General features: G+C 41.7%; 1 protein-coding gene across 1 annotated transcript in view; it reads left to right on the plus strand.

Moving 5' to 3' along the window:
- ptprdb (protein tyrosine phosphatase receptor type Db) overlaps window positions 1-25,310 on the plus strand; it is a 168,152-nt gene that overhangs the window by 48,006 nt on the left and 94,836 nt on the right. Inside the window, exon 5 of the mRNA XM_034688756.1 lies at window positions 1,130-1,175. The gene's annotated coding sequence lies outside the window, so the exon portion shown is untranslated. The remainder of the gene's footprint in view (window positions 1-1,129; window positions 1,176-25,310) is intronic.

Raw genomic sequence — 25,310 nt, forward strand, 5'->3', positions numbered from 1 at the left:
GTGGATGTTTCTTCTGAGGAAGACGGTGTGAAAGCAGCAGAGAGAGTAGAGAGAGAGAGAGAGAGAGAGATTCATCCTCAGGGACGGAGGTAGAGCAAGTGAAGACACAGTCGACAGGATGAACGACAGGATGAAAGTTTAACCAAACATCGGCTCCCCACAGGAGTGGGCAAATCTGCTGCCGTCGCAGTGGACAGATGGGAGGAAAGACATGCAAAGAGACAGACGGGCAGACAGGACAAGACAGAGCGGCGATCCCCAGCTGTTTTTTAAAATGCTGCCTCTGATACATTATTGAATATGCAGCTCTCCAACGCATCGCTGAGCTTTCCTCTCATGTTAGCGCTCAAGTTTGCATAGCGTCACCGTTCTAAATATAAAGCATTTGCTCACCCCCTCTTTGGTTTCTTAAAAGATGCAAAGGCTGCACGTAAGCTGTGTGTGTCTATGTGATTGTGAGTGTGTGTTGCTTTGAGAGTCACACCCCCTTCCCCCCTTTTTCTGAGGCCGGCTGGAGTTGGGAGTTTGTGTGTGACTCAATTTTGGAAGTAAGCCTCTGCAAACTTGATAAAAACAAAAATAGATTTCATCAAACTCTTTGAAAGTAGTGTCAGATGATACGCAGGGTAGAGTGAAGCGAGCAGAGTGCTTCACTGGGAGTCGCATGTACTGTGTAGAGAAGGAAGTGAGATGTTACTGAGGGGATTGATTTTTGGATCAGACAGCATTGTGGAACACTGCAGGCCTGTGTAGTGCAAGCAATAACTTAGTTTGCTCCCTCCTTTTTTCAGTTCCCATTTTCCCAGCTTAATAAGGAAAATTTGGATAGAGGTCAGTGTCCTTAGACTGTGCGATACCAGCTCTGGCCTACAGGTGGCAGCAGAGCAGCATACTCAGCAGGCATGTCTCTGTAGCAGACTAGATTGGCCCATTTTACCAGCACGTCCCCTTGTAGGCCTCCCTTCATTTATCTCCCTGTCTCATCCAAGACAGCTTTTCAAGCAAATGATTCCTCCTAGCTAAAAAAAAAACTGTATAAAAACGAATCAATATTTATCCTCTTTCTTCATAGATCAAGTGTGCAGACACTTCAAACTCGTATGAAAAATCTTGTCTTGTTCTATTTCAGCTCTCACTTTCCAAACTTCATGCTACAGTATGAACCATGAGCAAAGGTAAGGAACTTACTCCTAACTTTGTTTCACCATGCGTGCCTTTGCTGAAGATATGTGTGTGTGTGTGTGCTAATGCTAATGCTAAAGTGTGTGCTGGAGAGGAAGCATGGACACCTGCGTCCCACTGCTGCTGATGCTGCTGCTGTTGGGGTGTGTGTGTGTGTGTGTGTGTGTGTGTGTGTGTGTGTGTGTGTGTGTGTGTGTGTGTGTGTGTGCGTGCGTGCGTGCGTGTGTGTGTGTGTGTGTGTGTGTGTGTGTGAAGCTGTTTGGAGCATGTGTGTGTCTGCTTTCTGACAGATGTTGTAACGACATGATAAGCCCTCTGGCTGCCAGTATCGCTGTATGAGGTTGCCATAGTGACTGTGTGTTGAGTGTTGGGGAGGCCAGAGAGGAATATGAGGGTGCTGAGCATGAAGAGAGGGGGTGGAATAGGAAATGAAGTGCTTGGTGCCTCTGGCCTCTGTGTGTGCCGGTTAGCGTGCGTGTGTTTTTCTGTTTTTATGTACACGAGTGGGTGTGTTTGTGCCACATTTATGTCTGTTTGTTTGTGTGTTTGTGTATTTTCACAAAGAGCACAGAATTGAAGAGACACTCAACTGTGTAATTGGGAATTTGATCAAGATAACCTACTCACACACACAGTCAATCATGTGCACACATACACAGACACCACACACATACACACGCGTGTTCAGTCTGCGTAGGAGCGACAGAGACAGGGATGATGGCTGCAGTGTGGGCTGAGGGTAACCTCCTCTGCCTCACAGACTAACACCATGAGTGGGTCGCTCTTCGTATCACTTATCACTTAAATTGCTTCGTCAATGGAGCTGTTGTGCAAACTGGTACAAGCAGGAGAATTGCCCTCTGCTATTGGGAGCACAGAGACTGTAAAACACTGATGTTTGAAGAACCACGCATCTCTAAGAACAAGGCCCAAGTTCAAATTGCTGACTATTTTATTCTGTGTTTTGGGAAAGTGCTCATCAGGCCGACGGTCAAGATCACCCAGAACAGGGTCTCTATCTTTTCTCAACCTTTGTTTTTTTTAAGTTTCTCACAGTTTTACATCTTCAAAAAGTCCTTAGAAGAGGAAACTCTTTCTGGTTGAACTGCCAACAACTCAGACATGATTTGTGGCCTTGTGTTAAGGACTCACAAGCCAAACTGTGTATTAAAGGATGGAAACTCTTGGTTTATTTATCGGAAAACTGCTTGGATTCAACTCTGTCTCTCTTGATACCGTTTCACATATCTGAACTCTGAAAATCTGCCAATACAGAGAGCGGATGAAATCCCAGTGCTGTTGCAGCTCAGGTCTATTTTGTGTGGAAACACACTTAAAATAAAATTACAGTGGATTCAATGTTACATTTTTCACATTCACACGCCAATTCAGAAAACTCATAACTACACAAATTCATTCTTTACAGGTAGACATGGTCTGGAGTTGTTAAAAGGAGTCTTTTTAAAGTAATGTTTTGGGGTTTTTATGCTTTTATTGAGAGGATAGGACAGTGGATATATCAGGAAACAGGGAGAAAGTGGGGAGTGACATCAATCAACAATCAATCTTTTTTTTCTATAGAGCCAATTCACAACAAATGTTATTTATAGACGCTTTAAAAACAGAGCAGGTTTAGATTGTGCTTGTACGACAACAACAACAAGAAACACATGCAGGAAAAAGCTGCAGGTTGGACTCGAACCAACCTGACCAACAGACCTACAGCTTTCAGGGAGTGTGTTCCAGATATGTGGTGCATAATGACTAAACGCTGCTTCACCATGTTTCGTTCTGACTCTTGGGACCGAAAGCAGACCAGTACCTGATGACCTCAGAGGTCGAGGTGGTTCATAAAGTAGTAGCAGATCAGCAATGTATTTTGGGCCTAAACCATTCAGTGCTTTATAAACCATCAGCAGGATTTTAAAGTCTATTCTCTGACAGACAGGAAGCCAGTGTAGGGATCTAAGAACTGGAGTGATGTGGTCTACTTTTTTGGTCCTTGTCAGGACTCGAGCAGCAGCATTCTGTATGAGCTGCAGCCGTCTGATGGACTTTTTAGGGAGTCCTGTAAAGACCCCGTTAAAGTAGTCTAGTCTGCTAAAGATAAATGCATGGATGAGTTTTTCTGCATCCTGCTGAGACATAAGTCCTTTAATCCTTGATATATTCTTAAGGTGATAGTAGGCAGACTTGTGATGGTCTTAATGTGGCTGCTGAAATTAAGGTCTGAGTCTATGATAACACCAAGGTTTCTGGCTTGGTTTGAACATTTCATCTGGGCAGATTGGAGCTGAGCAGTAACCTTTAACCTTTCTTCCTTGGCTCCAAAAACAATCATTTCAGTTTTTTCTTTGTTTAACTGAAGAAAGTTCTGGCTCGTCCAGTCATTGATTTGTTCAATGCATTTACTCAGTGTTTGTATGGGACTATAATCCCCTGGTGATATGGTGATGTAAATGTGTGTGTCATCTGCATAGCTATGGTATTTTATTTTGTTGTTTCTTATTATCTGACCTAAGGGGAGCATGTAGATGTTGAATAGCAGAGGCCCCAGAATGGATCCCTGAGGTACTCCACATACGATTTTCATCCGCTCAGATGTGTATTTACCTATAGACACAAAATAGTCCCGGTCATTTAAATAGGACTTAAGCCAATTTAGTACTGCACCAGAGAGTCCCACCCAGTTTTCAAGTCTGTCCAGTAGTATCTTGTGGTCAACTGTGTCAAAAGCAGCACTAAGATCAAGTGATACCAAAACTGAAATTTTGCTATTGTCTGTGTTTAACTAGAGGGGTCTCTGTGCTGTGATGTGATCGGAATCCTGATTGGAAGACATCAAAACAGTCATTTATCATTAGATAATTGTTCAATTGTTGAAAAACAGCTTTTTCAATAATTTTACTTAAAAAAATATTGAAAAAGTAAACTTTTATATGTGGTATTATTTTATGTAAAATAACATTGCCAAAAGATTCAAATGAAGTCTAAGTTAACATGTAAAATCAGAAAAGTGGTTCAGTGTGAAAGTGTAATATCATGATTAATTCATGAACTGTTTAATAGGGTTGAAATTGGTATCAGTATCATTGGCAGATGGAAAAAGTTATTTAAAAAAAGTTGAAGTACTGATGGAATAACAAACAAATGTATCAGTTTTAGTTTATATATTCCATATTTTACAAGTGTATTGAATAGTTTTGTAGGTCCTCAGGGTCTTAAGTCCTGACATTACTCTTATTCCTTTTAAATGTTCATTAAGGGATGAATTAACCTTTGGCCATTTTTGGAAAAATTAATTTGCTACATCATATGCTTGAAACTGAAACTATACATTTTTCATCAGTTTTGTTGAAGTGTGTAGTATGTGTAGGCATGCAAGTGTGTTGATTGGTATCATGTTTGTTTTGTATATTTTCCGGAGAATTAAACAGACATGAAAAAAAGTATCAAGTAGAAAATGCAAATGTTAAATGTTAATGCTAATATGGAAGAGTAGGAGGCAGGAGTATTAAAAAATATGTGCCAGGCTGCATTAAAATTTTAATATTTAATCACTGAGGTGAAAAACATCCTGTCAGAGCTCTGAATTAGCTGATGTGTTCCCAGGGGGGCCACCTTAAGTGAACCGATCTCATTTTAAGTAACAATTTAAATCACCCCTGAGGCTGTGCTGCTCTCACACAGACAAACAATCCTCACGCTTGTCTCCATATCTCCACTCTGCGCTGCCCGCTTTGTGTAATAGTCATGACGAGAGATATAATGTGCTGCAGCGCACAGGGCTGGCTTCACACAGGGATTACACCTAGATGATTCTTCAATAGAGAATTTAGACGAGCTTAATCCGCTGTGCCTGTGGAAGCGGACTGCAGCGCTGTGGAGCCGCGGCCAGATATGACGGAGAACAGAGAGCAGCCAGATTAGTTCATACAAGGGAGAGAGAGGAGCTGAGCTTGAAACTGCCTGACGGAGCGTCTCCTGACAGCTCCTCCCAAATCTCTCCACTCTCTCTAACGTAGGCTGAGGGGGACATTGTTCCCCTCTCAGTCTATCTCACTCTGTATTTCTTTCTACCACTCCTTCCCTGTCTCTCCATGTGAGGTGAGGGAGAAAGAGAGTGAGTGAGTGTGTGTGTGTGTGTGTGTGTGTGTGTGTGTGTGTGTGTGTGTGTGTGTTATCGCTTCATTAGCCTGTAGATTTCTGGGTCATTCATAGCCTTGTTCCCACTGTCTCAGATGCTGTAATTACCCTCACATGAGTCACATCTGATAATTAGGATGGTCCGACCAGGACACACACACATACGCACTCGCACACATAGCTCGGGCTTACACGTGTGACATATGCACACATACACTCACATCACTCATTAGTGGAAAGCTTAACATGCAGTACAGTGCTAATGGGATTATCATTGCTGACGGTTCCCCTCATCAACCTCTTACCCCCCTCTCTATTCATCATCAAACACTATTCTTAAACATGAAGACTTTTGTACATCATCTCCATCTTTCTTTCTTTCTCTTTCTTTCTTCTTTCTTTCTTTCTTTCTCTCTTTCTCTTTCTTCTTCTCTTTCTTTCTTCTTTCTTATCCTTTCTCTTTCTCTTCCTTCTTTCCTTCCTTCTTCCTCTTCTATCCTTCGTCCTTCCTCCCTTCCTTCCTTCCGCACACATTGAGGTGTCTCTCGTCCTCTCCAATGTTGCAGTGGAATATGCTCTATTGGCATGACCACATCTGAGGACAGTCTCAATGGGGCACCATGCTGCCCCAGAGGTTTAAGCTGCTGCCCATTGAAATTCTGATGCCTCTGGTTCAAGTCTGGTTTATAGGCAACGATTACATGTCTTTACCTATCCCACCTGTTTTCTCATTGCTTTCAGCTTTCAAGTACAGAAAATTGCAGACTTAATAGTGTATCCACATCTGTCTCCACAGAAGAGTAGTCTGGCACATACCAGCTCTGTCTGTTGACACTGTGGCAAACAGTTAGTTCCCGTAACAGACAAAACCCCACTGACCTCACATCGGGGTCCTACTCCTTCCTCCTCCGCTCGTGTCAGGATTCTAGCTTGCATGGTACCTGCTCCCTCTACATTATCCATTGCATAATAAATGAATTACAAATATTGTGCTGTACAAGAGACGTTTGGAGTTTGGTTTGAAAGGCATACACCCACTTTGTCGTATAATGAATTCATTACTTATAGCTTGTTAACCCACCTTTTAGCATTGTCATCACCTCATTCTATTTATTTAAATCCTTGGAAAACACATGCGGCGAGAACTCTCACTTACAATGGTGCCCAGAATTACAAGATAGATACATAAACTAAAAACTATAAACTACTGTCAACCCTAATAAAAGCCTTCCCAATTAAAGGCTGAGTCCCCATACGTAACCGGGTATACATTTTGACAACTAAAGGCCTGTCCCACATCAGAAGGCTGCCACAAATTGCCTGATTTTTTCTGCTGATGCTGAAACACTGTGTCACATTTCCCTGATCCCCTAAACGGTACAAAGAAAACAAAGGGATATGAATCCCTTCAGGCTGTCAAGCTTGCACAACAAAAGCATCAGGAGGACCCTTTTCTATTGATTTTTAAGAGAATGGGAGTCAATGTAGTGGAACTTTAACATACGTCAGAGAAAGATGGTGAAAGCTGACTGAGTGGCAGGAGGTGGAGGGTTAACAATCAGCTGGTGCATATGTGCAAATAATTCCACACGGCGCGGGCATGGCACAGATTGGTGTGTCACAGTCTCCTATGAGTTGATCAGAATGCAAGCTGAAAAATGTATGCATTGCAGGGTGATTTGGGGGGAACTCTACTGTGCTGGCTTTAAAGAGGCAGGATGAGTTAATAGATTAAATCTACACAAGCTCAGGCCAATAATTGAAGTTTTACAGTAACTGTTCACATAATGAGGATTATAAAAGATTAAGACAACATGTATTACAATTAAGAAGTTTAGTGATAAAAACTTGGAATTGTTTTCTGTTAATTGGAACTTGGATAAAGAGCATCCTCACAATGTGATGCGTTTTGCGAAATAAAATTGTCAGGGCTGTAACTTTGATTTGATTTGCTGCTCTTCCACTCCATCAGTGCTTTCCAATCATCTTCCTCCATCTCATTCACTCTTGACCCTCTCTCTTATCACTGCTACACCCATTTCATCAGCTTATTTAAAACTCTTGTTACCATAACATTCAATTTTTCGCTGTTGTTTTATACGATGACTGAAAGGCTAATGGGGATATTGACAGAGAAGTTGCAAGAGTGATTCTGTCCAGGCCATTGTGTTGAGTGCTTGGATGGAGAGGAGTGGATGATGGAGGGCTATCTATGGTATTACATATAGTGAGGACAGCGTGGGAAGAGAGGCCCTCTGAAAACCGAAAGCTTAAATACCCGGCCTCACACACACACACACACACACACCACACACACCACACACACACCACACACACACACCACACAACACACAGAAATAACTGCAACTAGTGCAGCACAACACACACACATGGATTCACTACAGGCAGTGGATTACGATGGGGATTATGGGAGCATAGCTGTAAAACAGGCAGAGACAGCTCAGAGTTATACTCTATAAACACACACTCTTACACACACATGGATGTCTGTTAAGACCTACAGTATGATGGATTTATTCAGAGGTGAGTGGTGATGACTTCTATTCAGGCGTCATGACTGAGCACTGCTCAAGCTTAAGTAAGAAGACAGTTGAATAGGGAAGCAAAGCAGATTTAGTAATCAATTACTGAACTTCAAAGAAACTGAAAGCTACAGAGATTCATATCTGGGTCCTAAAACATGTACTATTTCTATATCCAATAAATGACCTATGTAGAAAGTGCCATGAGGTTCAAAATTTGAGCTTGAAATGTTCTAACATCTAAAATCGAATCTAACATAACATAGGAAAAAAAAAAGAAACCTTGGCTTTCTTTGCCAAACATCATGGCCTTTAAAATGCAGGCTAATAAAAGTCCTGTACGTGTTTAAGTAAATGGCACATTTTTGGAGAACTTAACTTTTTAAACTGTACAACACAACACAACACAACACAAAGAACAAGGACAACACACAAAAGCATAATTGGAAAATGTTGGACTGAGTCAAGAATGTTTGGCAATATCTAGAAGTCTGATTCAGCCCTCGTAAAACTGAAGAGCTTTGAACTTTGTTAGAAGCTATGTGAGGATTACTTAACGTTGTTGTGCCAACATTATGCAGATTTGTTTACTGTAGTACTGACTAGTTAACAAGAGGTCTGGCTGAGGCTGGTGGGAATGTAATGGTTTTAAGTATGTCTGATTGACAGGATATAGTCTGTGTATATGGCTGCCATTCACTGTATAATTCAGTCAGGACTCTCCTCCCCTTCTGCCATGCTCCTACAGCCTTTAAAAAGCTCCATCTACAGTATTAAACACACATACATTAACAAACACACACACACTTTTACTTCTATTTCACTACTTAAATTCTTTTTCTTTTCATTATCCTATCTTTTTCTTTTCCTTTCCTTTCCTTTCCTTCCTTTCTTTCTTTCTTTTCTTCCTTTTCTATCTCTTTTCTTTACCTGTTTATTTCTTTATCTGTTTATTTCTGTACCTCTTTGTTCCTCTACTTCCTTGTGCATTTATTTTGGTGCCTTGGTCCACAGTATCCTGTAACCTCTTGAGTCCTCTGCCTCCCTCCTCCTTCCACCACAGATCTACAATGGATAAAAAAGGGTAAAAAAAAACAAAACACCCTGAACTGTCCCACCAAGCTCAATAACCACCTTGCCTTGCCATGAAGCAGTCACAGGAGTATCTTAGAGATCAATTTGCTTTGAAAGGAGGAAGATCACATCCTTAAAGGTTTCCCTGGGATTTTCTTTTAGTGTAAGAGGGTAGACCAAAAGTTATCTTTCAACTGACAGATATAGCTATGTAGAAGAACTTAAGCTTAAGTAAGGCATAACATTTTGAAGGATGTTAAACATTGTAGAAAAAGCATTGTAGCCTTTTGTTGTACATCTAAGATCTAGGTATTGCAATGTCATGGCCATCTGAAAGGTACAGTGTGTCGAACTGGGCATATTCAGCTATTTCTAACAATCAGAATCTAGATTGAAAAGCTCCCTTGCTCACCTCTGTAGCAAAGTGACAGTATTAAAGAGCTAAAACTTCAGTATAAGATGAGAGTGAATAAAATTGTATCTATGATTCAAGCAAAGTTAAGAAACTTTCATTTAAAATATTCATCAGTAATTTGTCATTCTCCTGTTTCAGTCACTCAGGCTATCCTCAGTGACTGGTAACAGCTTTTTAAAAGCTTTATCACTTTTTCAAGTGTATTTCTTTGTAAGAGTGTACTTCAAATGAAACTGTGAGTTATCTTCTGTCTCATTTTCTTCAATTATTTATTCCTGTCAAGTTTTAAACAGTCAACTTTACAATGCTTTTAGTACCACATACAAAATCCAGCTAATCTTCTTTGAAACAGGGTCAAAACTATTATCAAAGGTTGAAATGATCTTTGCCGAGTTAATAAAATGTGACGTTTTTAATTTGCAGAGCTGTGATTGAGGTAGTTTTTAATCTGAAGTATCGTATCCACACTTTCTGTTTAATTTGACAAATTGACTGCAATCATTGCTCTCCTTTTATTATTTCCAGTTCAAACTCAGCAGAAACAAATTAATTCCATAGTTTAGACTGAAAAAATAGTACTCAACCTCTGATTGTCTGTGGAGCTGCCTGCCACCACTGTGGTCAACTTAGCATCCATAAAGGCTGGGAGACTTTTCTAACGTACTCTAACTCTTAATGTGAAGCTGAATGTGGTGAGCCTATACATTTAAACCATATGATGAGAAAATAAGAGGGAGCAGTTTCACCTCTCCACCACCCACCTTGTTAATGTCACAAAAAAAGCCCAGTCTTTAAAAGCAAAAAGTATCTGTGAACTGAAGTTGATGTTGGGGTAAACGACCCCTAAACTTTGAGATAAAATTCAAAATGATGCTGTCAAGCTAGACGTTGTCAAATAATGTTTCGAAATCAGGCCACACACACTGCTCAAATATGATGGAGGACCACTTACACACTGACCGAGTGCTTCAATCTGCAACAGTCTACGCTTCAGCCCTCCTGCACCGGGCTTGTCTTGGTCACCAGACATCTGTCATCAGCACACAGCTCAGTGGAGGTCCAGGGCTCCCTGTGATGCCATCATCATTTCAACCTGTCAAATATAATCATCAATCTCTGCTTTGTCTGCTTTTAGATTCACTCTGCATACTCCTGCCTGCATGGCCTCCTCAAACCATCCCCTCCCCCCACCCCCCCCCCCCCTCTCCCCCTCCTCCTCCTCCTTTTCTTCCACATTTCTCCTCTCTTCTTTCAGTATGCTGAAATCTATAACTAGCAATTGCCAATCTCCCCCACTATGACACACTCACACACACAAACACATGTGCACACAGGCTACATGCACACACAGGCTCATGCAGAGGCATCCAGACCGCTGGAGCTGCTGTGGTGTATAATGACAGATAATTGGCTATTGTGGGTTCGCCCTCGGCAGCGGGAACCAATCACAGTGACAGCCACTTCTCCATGACCCATGTGTGTGTGTCCGTGTGTGTGTGCGCAAGCGTGGGTATCTTAATGTGTGTGTTGCAATGATTGTGTTTTATTTTGCTGTCTGCCTTTGTTGTTGTGTGTATAGAGGTAATTACTAGTCAAGCGTGTATGGTACAGTATGTAACTGACAGCTCTCTTTGTAGTTTATATCCCTGTCATTGTTGCATTATGTAAACATAAATATGCTATTCTACTGTATGTGTGTGCTTGTGCATAAAGACTACAAATACCAGGCACTGTCTATGCTATTTTTACACACATGCACTGATATATTTGGTTTATGTACAGGTATAACCTCAATAAAATGCATTTATTTAGCTAAAATTGCTCCCCCCCAGTGAATCTAATTTCACATTCTCAGGGTTTATTCACCCCATCTCGAAGATCCAACACAATGCTGCCTCGCCGTTCTTCGCTAATGTGATAGCTGCTTAGCTTGTCATTCGTCACTCATTCTGATGGAGTCAGCAGCCATGGTTAATGGTCTATTTGCTTGGAACCTGTTGACTCCACCTGCTCCAAACTGATCAGATTTTTTCCAAAAATAATCCTGATGTGTGCTTTCACGCTGCCGCATCAGCAGCAACATCCATAGTGAAACTGGAGAACATCACCGTGCACCCTCTTTCTCTTTGTCCCTTTCTGCATTTTCACCCTTCCCTTCATCACATATTCCTCCTCTTTCTCTGCCACTTCCTGTTCTCTCACTGTTTTTTCCGCCCCTCTTTTCTCTCTCACTCTCTCTCACTCCACCTCCCTTTTTACACCCATTCTCATTTCCGCTCTTTCAATAGCAGCGAGTGCTCATCCAAGACATGCACACAGACCAAATGAGATCCTGTGTGTATGTGTGTGGTGTGTGGTGCATGTGTACAACTTTGACTCAGTAAATATAATCTTTTCTGTACTGCATATACACACTGGCATAAAAAAAATATGTGCATGTATGGAGGAGGGGTTGTGTACTTCATCAAAACCAGCCAGCTCAATATTCCCAAATGCAATTTCCTCGATGTGAAAAGAGCAGGCTGGATGTTCATCACTCTTCACTCCTTTTTAGTGTTCAATAAAAGCTTCTTTTGGGCTGCTCGCTTTCAGGTTCTTTTTCTCCCTGTCATTTTCACTCTTTCAGACTCTTCTACGCACACATACACACACATACACACACGCACTTCTGGCTTGTGTAGAAGTCAGCATATCAGTCTCTTGAGCATGATTAAAGTGCATATCACAGCATGTTCCTCTCACTTTTTCTTTTGTAATGCTGCTTAACATTCTGAGACTTTATCATATAATTCAGCTCAGCTGAGCTCAGCCGTATTGTGTCTGTGAAAATCAATTCTAGCAATGGAGATTTTTTTTTCCACAGTTATATGTAGATAAAAACACGTCTCAGCTCCAACCCCGGCTAAATTGATCATTTTGCGGCTCCAAAAGCTCAGAATTATCATTTTCTCCACAGCTAAGCCAGGAGAAGATTGCTATTGTCAGAGCTAAATCAACATGTTTACAACAGGAGTCAAAAGACACAATCAGGTCCTTTCAACAGCTGAAAAGAGGAGAAATAATAGGAGGGGTAGAGCAAATTGGAACATATAAATGTTATCTTTGTAACAATGTCCAGATATTAGATTAAAGAGGAGGATATAGCTTAATGTAGGCATGACAACCCAACCTGCAGCCTCTCCCCTTTCCTTCCCCTGACTGCTTCTCTTTTAGCTGCATTAGCATTCCCCTCTATGAAATTATGCTTGTAATAGTCCAGAAGCAACCAGGTAAGGTGCCATTTTTAATACAAGCCAAGCCAATAATGGTTTGCAGCCCTCTGCAGCCTGACATGTTCTCTGGGTAGAAACAAATGACTCGGAAAATGGCAAACGCCAAATCTTTGCCTGGAGGAAGGAAGGGATAATAATGTGGCATGTGTGTGTGTGTAAATGTTTGTGCATGTGCAACATGTATACAGGAAAATTTCCCTGAGAAAAAAAGTGTGTACCTGTATCATAAAATCATCAATCTATGAAGCTAGAGGAGTGTGTTTTCGGAGAGAGCATATGCGTGAGTGGAGGCGGGGTCAAGTGTCAGTGGGAGGGCAGGGGGTCAAGTGTATATGCAGGGCATTAATCATTAAGCATCAGTGATTAAGGCAAGTGTGTTTCTATGTGTCTGTGTCTGTGCATCTGTGTAAGTGGTGGAAGTGGGTGGCACAGTGGCTCTCTATGATGCTGAGATTAGAGGCAATTATTGAAATGTCATGGCTTTAATGGGCCGCCGCTCTGCACCACGCTCTTAAGTCATGAGGTGAACTTTCAAGGTGAAGAAACAGCGACCTGTTTGCTGAGTCTCTTGGTGTTTGAAGACAATTTATTGTACTCAACATGTTGTTATTTTTCCACTTGTTAACCCTCCATCCCTCTTTCATATGAAGTAGTATATAAAAGCCCCATATTGCAGCCATAAGGGGTGAAGTAAAGGTGCGTTGACTGTATAGATATCTTCAGGTCTGCATATAAAGATTATTTTTATAACCAGTTGATCTGCTCATTATTTTCATCAATTGTCGATGAGTTAATTGGGCTGCACTACTTCCTCCAACTGCTCTTCATATTTTCCCAAAGTCCAGGTTTATCAGAAAACATTCATTTCATTCTAAATGGAGATAAGGATACCAACAAATATTCAAATTTCAGATTCAACAATCTGTTAGTTTCAGAAAATAAATGGGAAAACTGATGCTTGTTTTTTTCATCTCACAACCGACTTGTTGATGAAGGACTGACAAACTTTGGTGCCAATGTTCTTGTCATTCCTTTTTTCCCAGCTATGTGCTGTAGCAAAGTAAAACTGAATGAGAGACACTGCTTGGAGAAAAAACATTTGAAGGTTTACCACACCTAAAACCCTCATGTATAAGCCACTATTGACTAATATTGTCAAAGAACTGCAGTGGCATATGTTAAATAGCATAATTTCATTGGGATTTATGTTCAACACAACTACTTTTAGCTGTTTTAGCTGTCTTTTTGGTTGTAGAAGACTTTTATTGTATCCAATGATGGTTATCTTATCAACACCCTTTTTGAACTGATAAAACAAGCCCTTTTCTTATTTCATTGTAGGAAGCAAAAGAAGATGTCACAGACATAAGTCTCTGGTTTGTTTTAGAGATCTGGTGAAAGCATACATGGTCAAGTATTACTCCAACATGAAGACTTGGGAATTTTGTACCACATTTTGCATTGTGAAGGTGCTCAGATCCCTTTAAATGATATGGAACACTTCCTTCTTGATGTAAGCATGTTCATGTTGTTTAACTAACTACATAAACATTTAGCTGTAAGCTGGACAGATTGCGACCTTTGATATTAAAAAAACTAAATCAGTGTAGAAGTGAGTAAAACTGCAGCTCCTTGAATATACATTTGAGGCTAGCTCCACAATCCCCCTGAACAGCCATGTTAAAATGCCTATTTTTACAGCAAAATCAAACATGATGACCTCTTGGTGAAATAGAGATTTTGCATCTTAACCCTATTTTTTTATTCATAACAGCAGCACGAGGAGTTTTTTTAATAACTCATCTGTTTTGATTGAATTAAGGCTAAAAGTTATGCATCATTAAGATTTGACTGACAGGTTGGCACATTGCAGCTTTCTGACAGGCAGCAAGGTCGTGGCCTCAACTCCATCTCTCTTTCTAGATTATGTGGGAGTGGAGTCAACATTTCAAACATGTCGACCGCCATCTTTTGGTTTCATTACGCCTCTTCAGACACCACTGGGTGAAATCACAGAGACTACTTCAATGTTTTATGCAGTCTGTGGTGCTGAATGAAAATGAAGAATGTCAAAAGTTTGAAATTGCTTGCTTTCTCTCTGTAATGACTCTGACAGCCATTTGTTCAGCTGGTAAAGACATAAACATAATTCATTGCAGATGATCTGACTGATCCAGTGAGTTTTAAAATCAATGATGCTTGTTTTTGAGACTTTATTATTATTATTTTTAATAATATTTCACTTTTTGGGGTGGTGGTACACAGCCTAACCCAGCAGGGATGAATTCTAGCCTAGACCGGTATCTCATCTTGGCGCTGCCTCCCCTTCTTTCTAATATCTAGCTACAGACTCCTCTTGTTGTGTGTTGGGTGGTGAGGGCTGCTAGGGGCCAGGTGGTATAGGTAGTTTCGGTGTTGTCACTACCTGGAGCTTGTATGTATGGAGCCTGGGTCTGTTGAATGTGGCAATACTGTATGGGTTGGGTTATTAAATTGGGGTGTTCTGCTAGTGGATGTGATGGACAGCGGTAGCTGGCATGGAGGGGGGTTGCTCTGGGTCACCAGAGGTAACTATTTAGCCTCTCCTAGGTGTCGTGGGCCTAACTAAACGAAACATCAGTGAAGGGAGGCGCCTCATTGATGTGCTGGCTCTCGCTACTCATCTGTCCTTTCTATCTCAGGCTTTGGGGGACATCAGGAGCCATGTAATAGGCTACTAAACTTATCAGTAGAGGGCATAGTGGGGTGGGTTTCTTCACTGAGCTCTCATCCTTTCTTTCAGCACAAGTACCTTGTGTTAAACTCAAATGCCAATGCTCACATTAGAGTAAAATGTTGGTTATCATTTAATTCCATCTTTGCAATACTGTGGGATAAAGGTAGCATTTTTAGCTTATTTCATTTGAAGACATTTCTGTGCACCAAATCCTTATAGTGGCTTGATGAAGTTGACTTCAGTTAGACATTGGTGTAGTCCAATAAAAACTTTTGTTTTAAAAAAAAAATTGTGGACAGTGGTGGAGGGGTTCGATCTAGGATTTGTGATCTCTGGATCACAGGATTAAAACCATAAGTCAGTCGGACATTTTCTTGGAAAGGTATTTTCCAAATTGATCTAATATTCCCATGCTGCAGTGTAACAGCCTGTAGTTTCTATTATACTTACTTGCCATCCCTGTTGCAACAGATAGTATTTCCACTAAAGTGAAGATGCAGTTTACACTCATCACTTGCTTCAGTTTATGTCTTGATGTATGCTTTATAAAGCACTAATGTGTTAGTGACTGCAGATAGATGGTGCAGAGTTCATGCATGAATTAAAAAAACATTGGAAATTAATAAATTAATGTCTGGCATTGAGTGCTGTAAGCCTGCAGGGAGTGTGTGAGGACAGTTGTGTGTTTTTTACATGCAGAAGGCATCCATGCATACACACGCACACTGAATATTGAACCCACATATCTATACATATTTATCAGAGGAGCTGCTGGATCGTGTGTGTGGATGGGCGTTGGCATTGAGAGGTTGCTGGAGTATAAAACAACTGCATGAACATCACACACAACACAGAAATAACACAGTTTTAATGTAGCATTTAGGACATTTTTTTGAGGAATACATGCTCTAGATTATTTAAAAATAACAGCACTTTAGCTCAGTTCATGTGCGTTGTGTAAAAGTGTGTGGACTTGTGTGTAAATGTGTGTGATGCCCATCACATACAGCTCTGGATTCCATTTTGGCCGAGTGAAGTTATCTTGAAAGCAAACCCCTTATCTCTTACTTGAGTTATTATCTTTTGAGTGTCTGTGAGTGCTGCTGCGAATGTGTGTACAACTTCAGCTTGTATGTGTGTGCAAAAACATCTGTCTCCAGTGTGTGTGTCTGTTTGTGTACCCCCCTATATCATCCTGAAGTCGTGTTTCCATGCATCCTGTGAGCTGAGGAGTTTCTGCAACAAAAGCATATTTAGCTCCTCTGTCTCATTTACCTTGGGCTGATGGGAAACGGCTGATTGTGTTTAGCGTTCTAGGTCAGCTCACCTCCATAAGTCTGTGCACAGGTCTGTGTGTGTATATGCCAGGTGAATGTGAGACTGAATATGTGTGTTAAAGCCCCCATTTTCTCTATCTTTGTTAACTTCCTGCATATTTGCCAGCACATAGAGGCCTAACATTCTAAAAAAAATGTACCGCCCATATAGATGGCATACATTTTGCACAAATCAAACATGAAGTACAAATACACTCAGTCTGTACTACACAATGCTAAACCACTCACATGCTTACTTACTGGTAGGGTTATAATCACGTTGTGTACCCTAAGCGCTTCAAGCATTAGTTCCATCTGGGAAGATTTTCTGATTTTATTTTAGATTCATCATACAACTGTGAGCACTGTAGCAAAAGGAGAAACTTTTCAGATTAAAATGCCAAACTCCCTTAATCCGTACATCTATTTTGCACAACTGTAGTAAAATACTTCTATTCATTGGACCTCTGAAAATACCCCATGGATTGCTTTTCTGACCACTTCCTGGAAACTGTTGGCCAAAAATGAAATGTTACAGTGAATAACTATGTTCATCAAAGAGCTGCTTCTCAAAATAAGATAAGGTCCACTCAGCTTTTCTCCAGGGATAAATTGTGCCTCTGATTTACCCCCTAATCTCCAAAAAGTGACATTACCCCAGGGAGCCTTTAATGTCTGCAGAAGAAAACTAGAGATTTCATTTATATTCTAGTGTAAGTTTTGACCAAAACAAGCCTTTTTTTTTTTTTTTTTTACCTTTTAATCCAAGTGCCTTATCTTTGTGATGCACTTGTTTCCAGTATTGTCTTTAAAAGGGAAATCTAGCCTCAGGGCATTGACTTACTATTGGTTTCATTAAATATTAAAACTGGATAACCACGTGACCAAATAGCTGAAGATGACATGATATTCATTCATTGATCCATCCGCCGGGACTATTTCGTCTCTTACAGGGGGGAGGTAGTGATCTCAGAGACGACTGGGGCATTTTGGCCGGCTCCAGACCACACACATACACACACACATTCTAGCCTACATACACACGTTATTATGGACTCCCCCCAATAGAACGTCGCAGGGATTACTCGCGGCGTCTGCAGCTTTAAATCTGCAGCCAACTTCACTCCAGCCACCACACCGGGGGGATTTAGCAGCTACCTTACCGACTCATAGACTCACCGGGTAGGGAAATTATTGGAGCGAGAGCGTGAGTGCGATTGAGGGAGAGAGAGAGTGTTAGGGAGAGCGACGGCCGAGAGAGAGAGAGAGAGAGAGAGAAAGAGAGAGAGAGAGAGAGAGAGAGAGAGAGAGAGAGAGGGAGGGAGGGAGGGGGGGAGGGAGAGGGAGGGAAACAGACGCACGGTACTGGATTATTTGGGCAGAGCGGCTGCAGCCACGGTGGATGTTACACAGTCAGACGACGGACGGACGGAGAGCTTGAATCTGTCCAGACTGCGAGTTTTACCAACGACTGCGCGCGGCGGGATGCTGATATGGTGAGCGCGTGCCTCTTTTTGTCCGTAGAGTTTCTGTGATTTCTGTCATGCACAGCGGAGCGTTAACTTCTGAAGGTTCCCGTGCAAAGAGCCCTCACATCTGCGCTTATTCGGTCAGATGTGATGTTTCTGTGTGCGTGTGTGTGTGTTGGTATCAGTCTCCTAGTGTAAAATACATAACTGACTATAAATGTCTGCCTATAGCACGGACAGTTAGTTGTTTTATTGGTGTTTCAGGTGAACATCTCTGTGATAGTTCTATAATAGACCACGATTAGAGCTGGATTGTGATAATGGCAGCCACTGCTGAGTTCACGTTGATCTTAATTTAGTCAAATTATTGCTCATTTTTCATGCATTCATTGTGATATTTCTATGGGGGATTGCTTTCTGACTGTCTCCCTGTAGTAGTCTTTATTTCCCTTGGTGCCACAGTAATATGAGTAGACAGTGAGAACAGTTTTGTGCCGGTTATTTCACTGCAACCCTGTCAAATGTACTGTGACATTATTACATTTCCTTTGCAATGAGGCGGCACTAGAAATGAGCTTTTTAATGCTGATGAGAGATTAAAGAGGGCTTGGTTTTCACTGGGGTCGCTGCCTGCTGAAGAGAGGGAGGCTTGGTGCTCCCCCTCAAAACATGCTCAGAGGTGTTTCCTCACGACTGAGGCGATGCCACCAGCACACACACACATGCACAGTGCAGACAGGATGGACATATGATGGTGTGTGCAGACACAGAGCTGTAGGATTTGTTAATGGCACTGAGTGAGTGGGCTGTCTGCGAATTTATGCAAAACTGCATGAACACTTTAGACTCAAATAGGCCACAGTGGATTATATGGCTGAATTTCTGTCTGTGGATTTCACTGCACCAGCCTGTATCAAATCAATTTAGACATGTTTTACAGAGGATATTGGAAATATAAATTTTGATTATATTTTATTATATAAGATTTCCATGAAGTGTGTGCACTGAATTTAGCCGCCTTCATCTTCCTGGTCCACCTGTGCGATGTACAAAGATTATATTTGACAGCTTTGCTGCGACTATGATACATGACATTTATATTTCTCTTTACGCCGCTGCCAAAACTCAATGACTGTAATGTGCTGTAATGTGCTGATGGCTGTGTGTGTGTGTGTGTATGTGTGTGCTGGGCAGCAGTCAGCAGTCTTGCTCAAACACTGTCTATGGCAGCATTACAGACCTCACTAGCTTACAAATCAATCATGCAAGTACTTTTACAGCAATTAGGTTTAAGGATGTCAGGCCATACACACACACACACTCGCACATATATTTAAGACAGCGCTGTGAGAGCTGCACCTTTACACATGTATATACATGTGAAGTACATGCATGTTAGTCTGCTAAGTGCCTTAATACATTTGAAGTGTTGCTATAAATCTGCACAATAGGAGCAATATGCCAGGTGTCAAGAGTAGACCTTCTACATGATGTGTTCTTAATAACCCAACTAATGGTCATTTTCTCTAATACTTAAAGCTCCTGTGGGAACTTTTGGTTTGTGTCTAATTTGGCACCCCCTGTGGACAAAGCAGTCTATGCTTATTTGTCCTGCCTGGTAGTGTCTTCTGACAAAAAAAAATTGTATGTTACTGATCTTTGACTAGCAAGTTTAGAGATAGATCAATGTATTGGTCGGCATGATTAATCAGGGCGATAGAAGGAATTTTGAAATTATCTGCATCAGCCTGTGTGGCCAATTAAATAAAATTAACAAATAATGTCTGCAGACGCTGCAGGCAGCCTCATTAACTTGTTAATGTCCCTTCTATATGATACACATTTTTCACATCCTAAATTACAGCATATCAAATCTAAAAAAGCTGGTGTTAAATATATATTCTGTTATGTCATATAAAATAATGCAGTTTAGTTTTGCTTCTGACATAAATACCAGTCATGATCTGAAATATATTGCCTAACACCTATGTTTTTTTCTATTTGACCAATAAAATCCATCAAAAACATGCTACTGGCTAAGATAACCATGCATATTAGATTTTAATATGCATTGTATAATGGATGTTATTATCAAATTGTTGTAATTTATCAAATGCAAAAAGTATCGACATGATATTGGCTTTATATATCGGTCAGCGACCGACTTGCTCTAAGTGTCGGCATCGGCCGTCGACAAACAGATATTGGTCGACCACTGGTCCAATGTATTGAGAATATTTAATATTGAAAGCACAAAAAAAGGCAGTTTCTTCAGCTGCTGAGCTGACTCCAACAATGTAGAAACAGTCTTGTTGCTGATGGTCTTGTTTACTTTTGTATAGAAAAGGTATCAATATTAATTTCAATCTGTTTCATTATCATCAACAAACTCCTCACAGAAGTGTTAAAATAGATGGTGCTATCTTTGGCAAATGTTTAGAAGTATATGTTAGAAAAGTAAATGTTTGACATGCTGATGTCAACATGAAGTAAGACCTGTTTGAAAAACCAATGCATGTTTTTTAAGTAGTTAGTATTTAGTGTGACACTGTGTTTTGATTCTAAAAAATGTCCTCACAAGGGCTAGTTCTGCTGCTGCTCTCTGTAGGTAGGTTTTGGGGCATTAGGCAAGTGGACTACAACCTGTTTTATGACAGTAGCCTGCTACTCTGAGGTCAGAGGGGCCTTGTCACATGCCAGTCTGTGGATGAACAAGTGCTTTACCCCAGCTGATCTACCACTGTGCGTGTGTGTGTGCATGTGTGTGCATGCGTGCCACTGCAGCTGTTCCTCCTCTTAGAGAGATTAAGTTTCACAAGATGTGATGGATGCCAGTGTCTGCAAAGCCAGCTGTGTGTGTGTGAGTGTGTGTGTGTGTGTATTCCATGTTTGTCAGCGCATTTCTGTGGAGCACAGATACATAGCGCTGTGCCTGCGCTTGTATGCGTATATGTCGTAAATGTCCGTGTCATTCCCCTGAGGATTGGGTCAGGTTAGGGGAGGTGATGTTAAGGTCAGGGATGTTATGGGTTGGGATGGTAATTATAGTGACTGTGTGTTTGGTTCCCACAGACCAGGCCAACGCAGTCTAAACTTGGAAGACATGAGCAGGTCAACAGAGCAAGATCGCTGCTTGGGTCAACTGCAAGAAAAAAAGAATATACTTAGGAAAAAAGGCAGATTATAAAGAACAAGAAAAAATCTTTTTGGTGTTTCAAAGCTTCTTTTTATGCCAAGAGTTTCTTGCCTTATCATGCAGAGGATTAGATAAATAAGCATACATTTCTTTCTAAAAGATCAAACTGCATATGTAAAGGTTTTCAAAGAGGCTATTTTGAGCGACGGCCTTGTGGTGAAAACAGCAGGAGTGGGCAGGAAGGAGCGTCCTGCGTCGGCTACAGTTAGCCAGCATCCAGCTGCGTTGCTTCTTCCTAAAGTGAAAGGATGTGGCTCTGAGAGCGAGAGGAGAGGACAGGAGAGGAGTGGAGGAGGAGGCGGACGAACAGCCATGCTATTGATTTACCTGGCAGTCAGAGCAGAGGGGAGGGGACAGCTCCCAATCTGTCCCAGCTCTCCCTATCATCTGTCCATCGTCTTTTTCTCTGTCTGACTCCTGGATCACCCTCCCTGCTCTCACCTTTCACATACTTCACCAGCAGCCGGATCAATAGTGTGTGTCTCTGTCATCTCTCTGTTTGATCTGTCTTCCCTAGGTTTGATCTATTTGTTCATGTTACACTTTTTCCTGATGCTTTCACTTCGTCAGTTGCTGGCTTTTTTCCTTTTGTTTCTCATCCCTCTCTTGCCTTTTTGTTTCCTGCTTTCATCCATCCATCATGCAATCCCACCCACATACAAGCTGTGAATTGGTAATTAATAGCAAAGATGTCTTCACCTGTGGAGAGGAGCATATGGTGAGATATTAAAAATTTAACTTAAGACTTTCCTCACTTCAGCTGTTCGCCACTCGGGCCGATTTTGTTCTCTCTGTTTGTCTCCCCTCCTTCTCCCTCTTTCTTTTTTTCTTGTTCCTCTTTTACTCTTGCTCTCTCTCTCCTTTTTGAAGTACAAAATTGCGTCATTGTTTTCTTCTTTTTCTGTTCTATTGTGTTTAAAGTGTCGGTCTGGCGGAACGAGCGAGCAAACATTTTTCCTCACGGACATTTTTAGCAGTGTTCTGCTTCCCTCACAGAGACGCAAAGGCATCAGGTTTCCATATTTATTGCATGTGCTGTGCATTCACAGTGCGTGTTTATGTTTCAACAGAAGAGGCATGAGATATGGGATATGAGTAATGAGGAACAAAATTAGAGAAAAGAAAGAGACAAAAAGACAAAGAGCGAGAGAGAGTGGAGAGACAACGAGAGAGCCAGAGGTTGTGGTCGACTGATCCCCTCACTGCCCCCCACCCTCATGTTCCAATCAGGAGACACCCTGAAGGAGCCTGAAACAACCACAACAATTCCATTTTCCAACCACTCAAACACACACTTACACACAAACACACAGACACACAATTTGATCCAATGTGTTCTGTGTTCCCCTCTCTTTTCTCACTCTCTCCTCTGAATGTTTTCTTTTCCCCCCGTCATCTCCCCGTCTTCCATCCCCTCAGCACGCATGATGGTTTGACATCGCAAACCGGTGCCAGACCACAAAGCCTTATTTTCCCTCTGCAGCTCGTTCTCCTGCTCTTTCTTCCCCTCTCTCTTTCTATCTGTCTCTCCTCCTCCTCTTACCCCTCCTTACTACTCTACAGTTTAATCTGCAGCGGGGGCTTAGTGGCACGGCTGCAGGACTTCCACATCACTTCTTTTCTCTCCGCCAGAGGATTTGCTGCTGTTTACAGCTGCTCTCCAATGTCCCCCTCTCTGTATTCTCTATTTTCTGAAGCAATTCATTTGTTTAATAATGTATTCCTTTTAATTTCCTTTGCTTTTGGCTTTGCCCTCTCTCATCTTCTCTATACAGTGGTGTCTTCGTGACATGTGTTTGCATTACATCTTATTACTGGCTCCTTTAATCACTGCCCCATCGACACAGCTGTTAAACTCAGTTGATGACTGCAAAATTTGTGATCATGAGTTTCTTTCTCCAGCGCCAAGAGATAGGACTCCCAGACGTATACTTTTAGTTTTGAAGCGACAGAATATGTATCACTTCAGTGGCAGCCACCCAGATCTTTGTTTTCTGTTCCCCTCTTGCTTTTGGCAACATCTTCAGCGCTGAGCGATCACTGGTGTGGTATTTTCCCAGAGATTTCATGTCTGTCAAACATCGCAAGCTGCTATTTTCCTTGGATTTACTTCTGAAGAGCTGAAGGTGGCGCTCATTTCTTTATGGGTTGGCGATCACCGCTAATGTAAACTCTTCTTGCATGCTTTGGGAGAAAGATGTGTCACTCCTGTGTGCCAGAGGATTTTCCAACTTGGAAAGAGCTCCCAACCTCCAGGTGTTAAGAGCAGCAAATGTGAAAGCCTTTAATGTGATCCCTGTGTGAATCACTATTGTGTTATATCAATCAGCGACAGAGTAGCAAAACAGACATTTGCACCAACATTTCACGGATTAATACTTGGGACTAAAGCGAGGAATTTTCCAGTCCATTATATGAGCAGAGAGTGTGTGCCCTGGATCCCCTGTGGGAGTCTTTACCTCCGCTGTCCCTGCCATGGCACAGCTTCAGCCCTTGGCTCGGTCTTTCCATTCACAAACAGCATGGCCAAGCAGCAACTGGACGCCCCAAAATGGCTCCCACCAATCACCCGCTACACATGAATTCTATTACTCTCTCTTACTTAGCTGCTTATTTCTCTGCCTGTCTCGGATAAGCCTTCGCCTCTGTTTGTCTGTAGATTTGTAATTAATGACTTTGATTGTCTTTTTTGTTTGTTTTGGCCAATTGAATCAGGATAAGAGTGTTGAGCTGAGCTTTTTTTTCTTTTCTCTTTTGTCGCTTCATTTATCCTTCATCCTGTTGTTGTCGTTCGTCTCCCCTGTCCGTCCCCCCCTCTCTCTCTCACTCTCTCTCTGGGGGGCTGAGAGTCCAACACAAATCCCATTTCTTGTTGTTCGTGTTCAGGAATTATGTTCTGCTTCCCCATTTCCCTCAGACTCCCTAAGGCACCTGGGATTAAATGATGTGTGATGTTTGTGTGTGTGCGTTTGTGTGTGCAGATTTTCTTCACTTCAGTCTTGATAATGTACGTTCTTTCCTTGTGTAATGTTCACAGTAAAGACTGACCTCCGATGAGCTGCAAAGATTAAGGTGTTGGTCAGTCATGTGGGTTATGTGAGGGTGTGTATAGGCGTGTGTGCACTTGTGTAAGACTGTGTGTGTGTGTGTGTGTGTGTGTGTGTGTGTGTGTGTGTGTGTGTGTGTGTGTGTGTGTGTGTGTGTGTGTGTGTGTGTGAGTGTGTGTGTGTGCATGTGAACATAAGATTCTCTTACCAACAGCAAACATCTGAAATTACTGGACATGTTCTGCCCTCATGGAGACAGAATGCTGCAGGCATGAATGCAAATTTACAAACCTGACCTGAAATATCCTGCTGTTTCTGCTGGATTTCATGAGTGCGCGTTTGATTATGTGTCGGCATGAGTGTGTGTGTGTGTGTGTGTGTGTGTGTGTGTGAACAGCACATTTTGTAGATGTTTGTCAAGCAGGTCTACCAATCCATTCATTCTCGTTGGGAAACTTTGCTGTCAGAGAGATTAAGATGTCCTGATATCACTTCCCCCTGCCTCATACTGATTCCTATACTGAGACTTGAGTATTGGCTGATACCAAGTAAGTCTTCAGTACCAGTGTGATTTAAAAATGTGCATATTTTTTGATGACAAACACAGATCTTTTGCTAGCTTTGATTAACATCACACTCTCTGATAATTGATACTGCCTTCCAGGCCGATACTGGTCCAACTATTGGTATCAGAACAACTCTAAATATTCACATCACAAGAGGCACCAGTGCATTAGATGAAACATACTGCCTATGCATACTTATACTGCACCCATCATTCACCTTGTAAACACGCACCATGAAATCACTTCCTTTCCTCTCTAATGTATCCCAAACCCCTTACGCAGCAATACCCCCAACCCTTCCATTTCAGGACGGCCTTTAGACGCAGGAAGTGCCTTAGCAGGTCTCTCAATATTGCAATATTAAATTA

Source organism: Notolabrus celidotus, chromosome 7, assembly GCF_009762535.1.
Source record: "Notolabrus celidotus isolate fNotCel1 chromosome 7, fNotCel1.pri, whole genome shotgun sequence".
Lineage (NCBI taxonomy): Eukaryota > Metazoa > Chordata > Actinopteri > Labriformes > Labridae > Notolabrus > Notolabrus celidotus.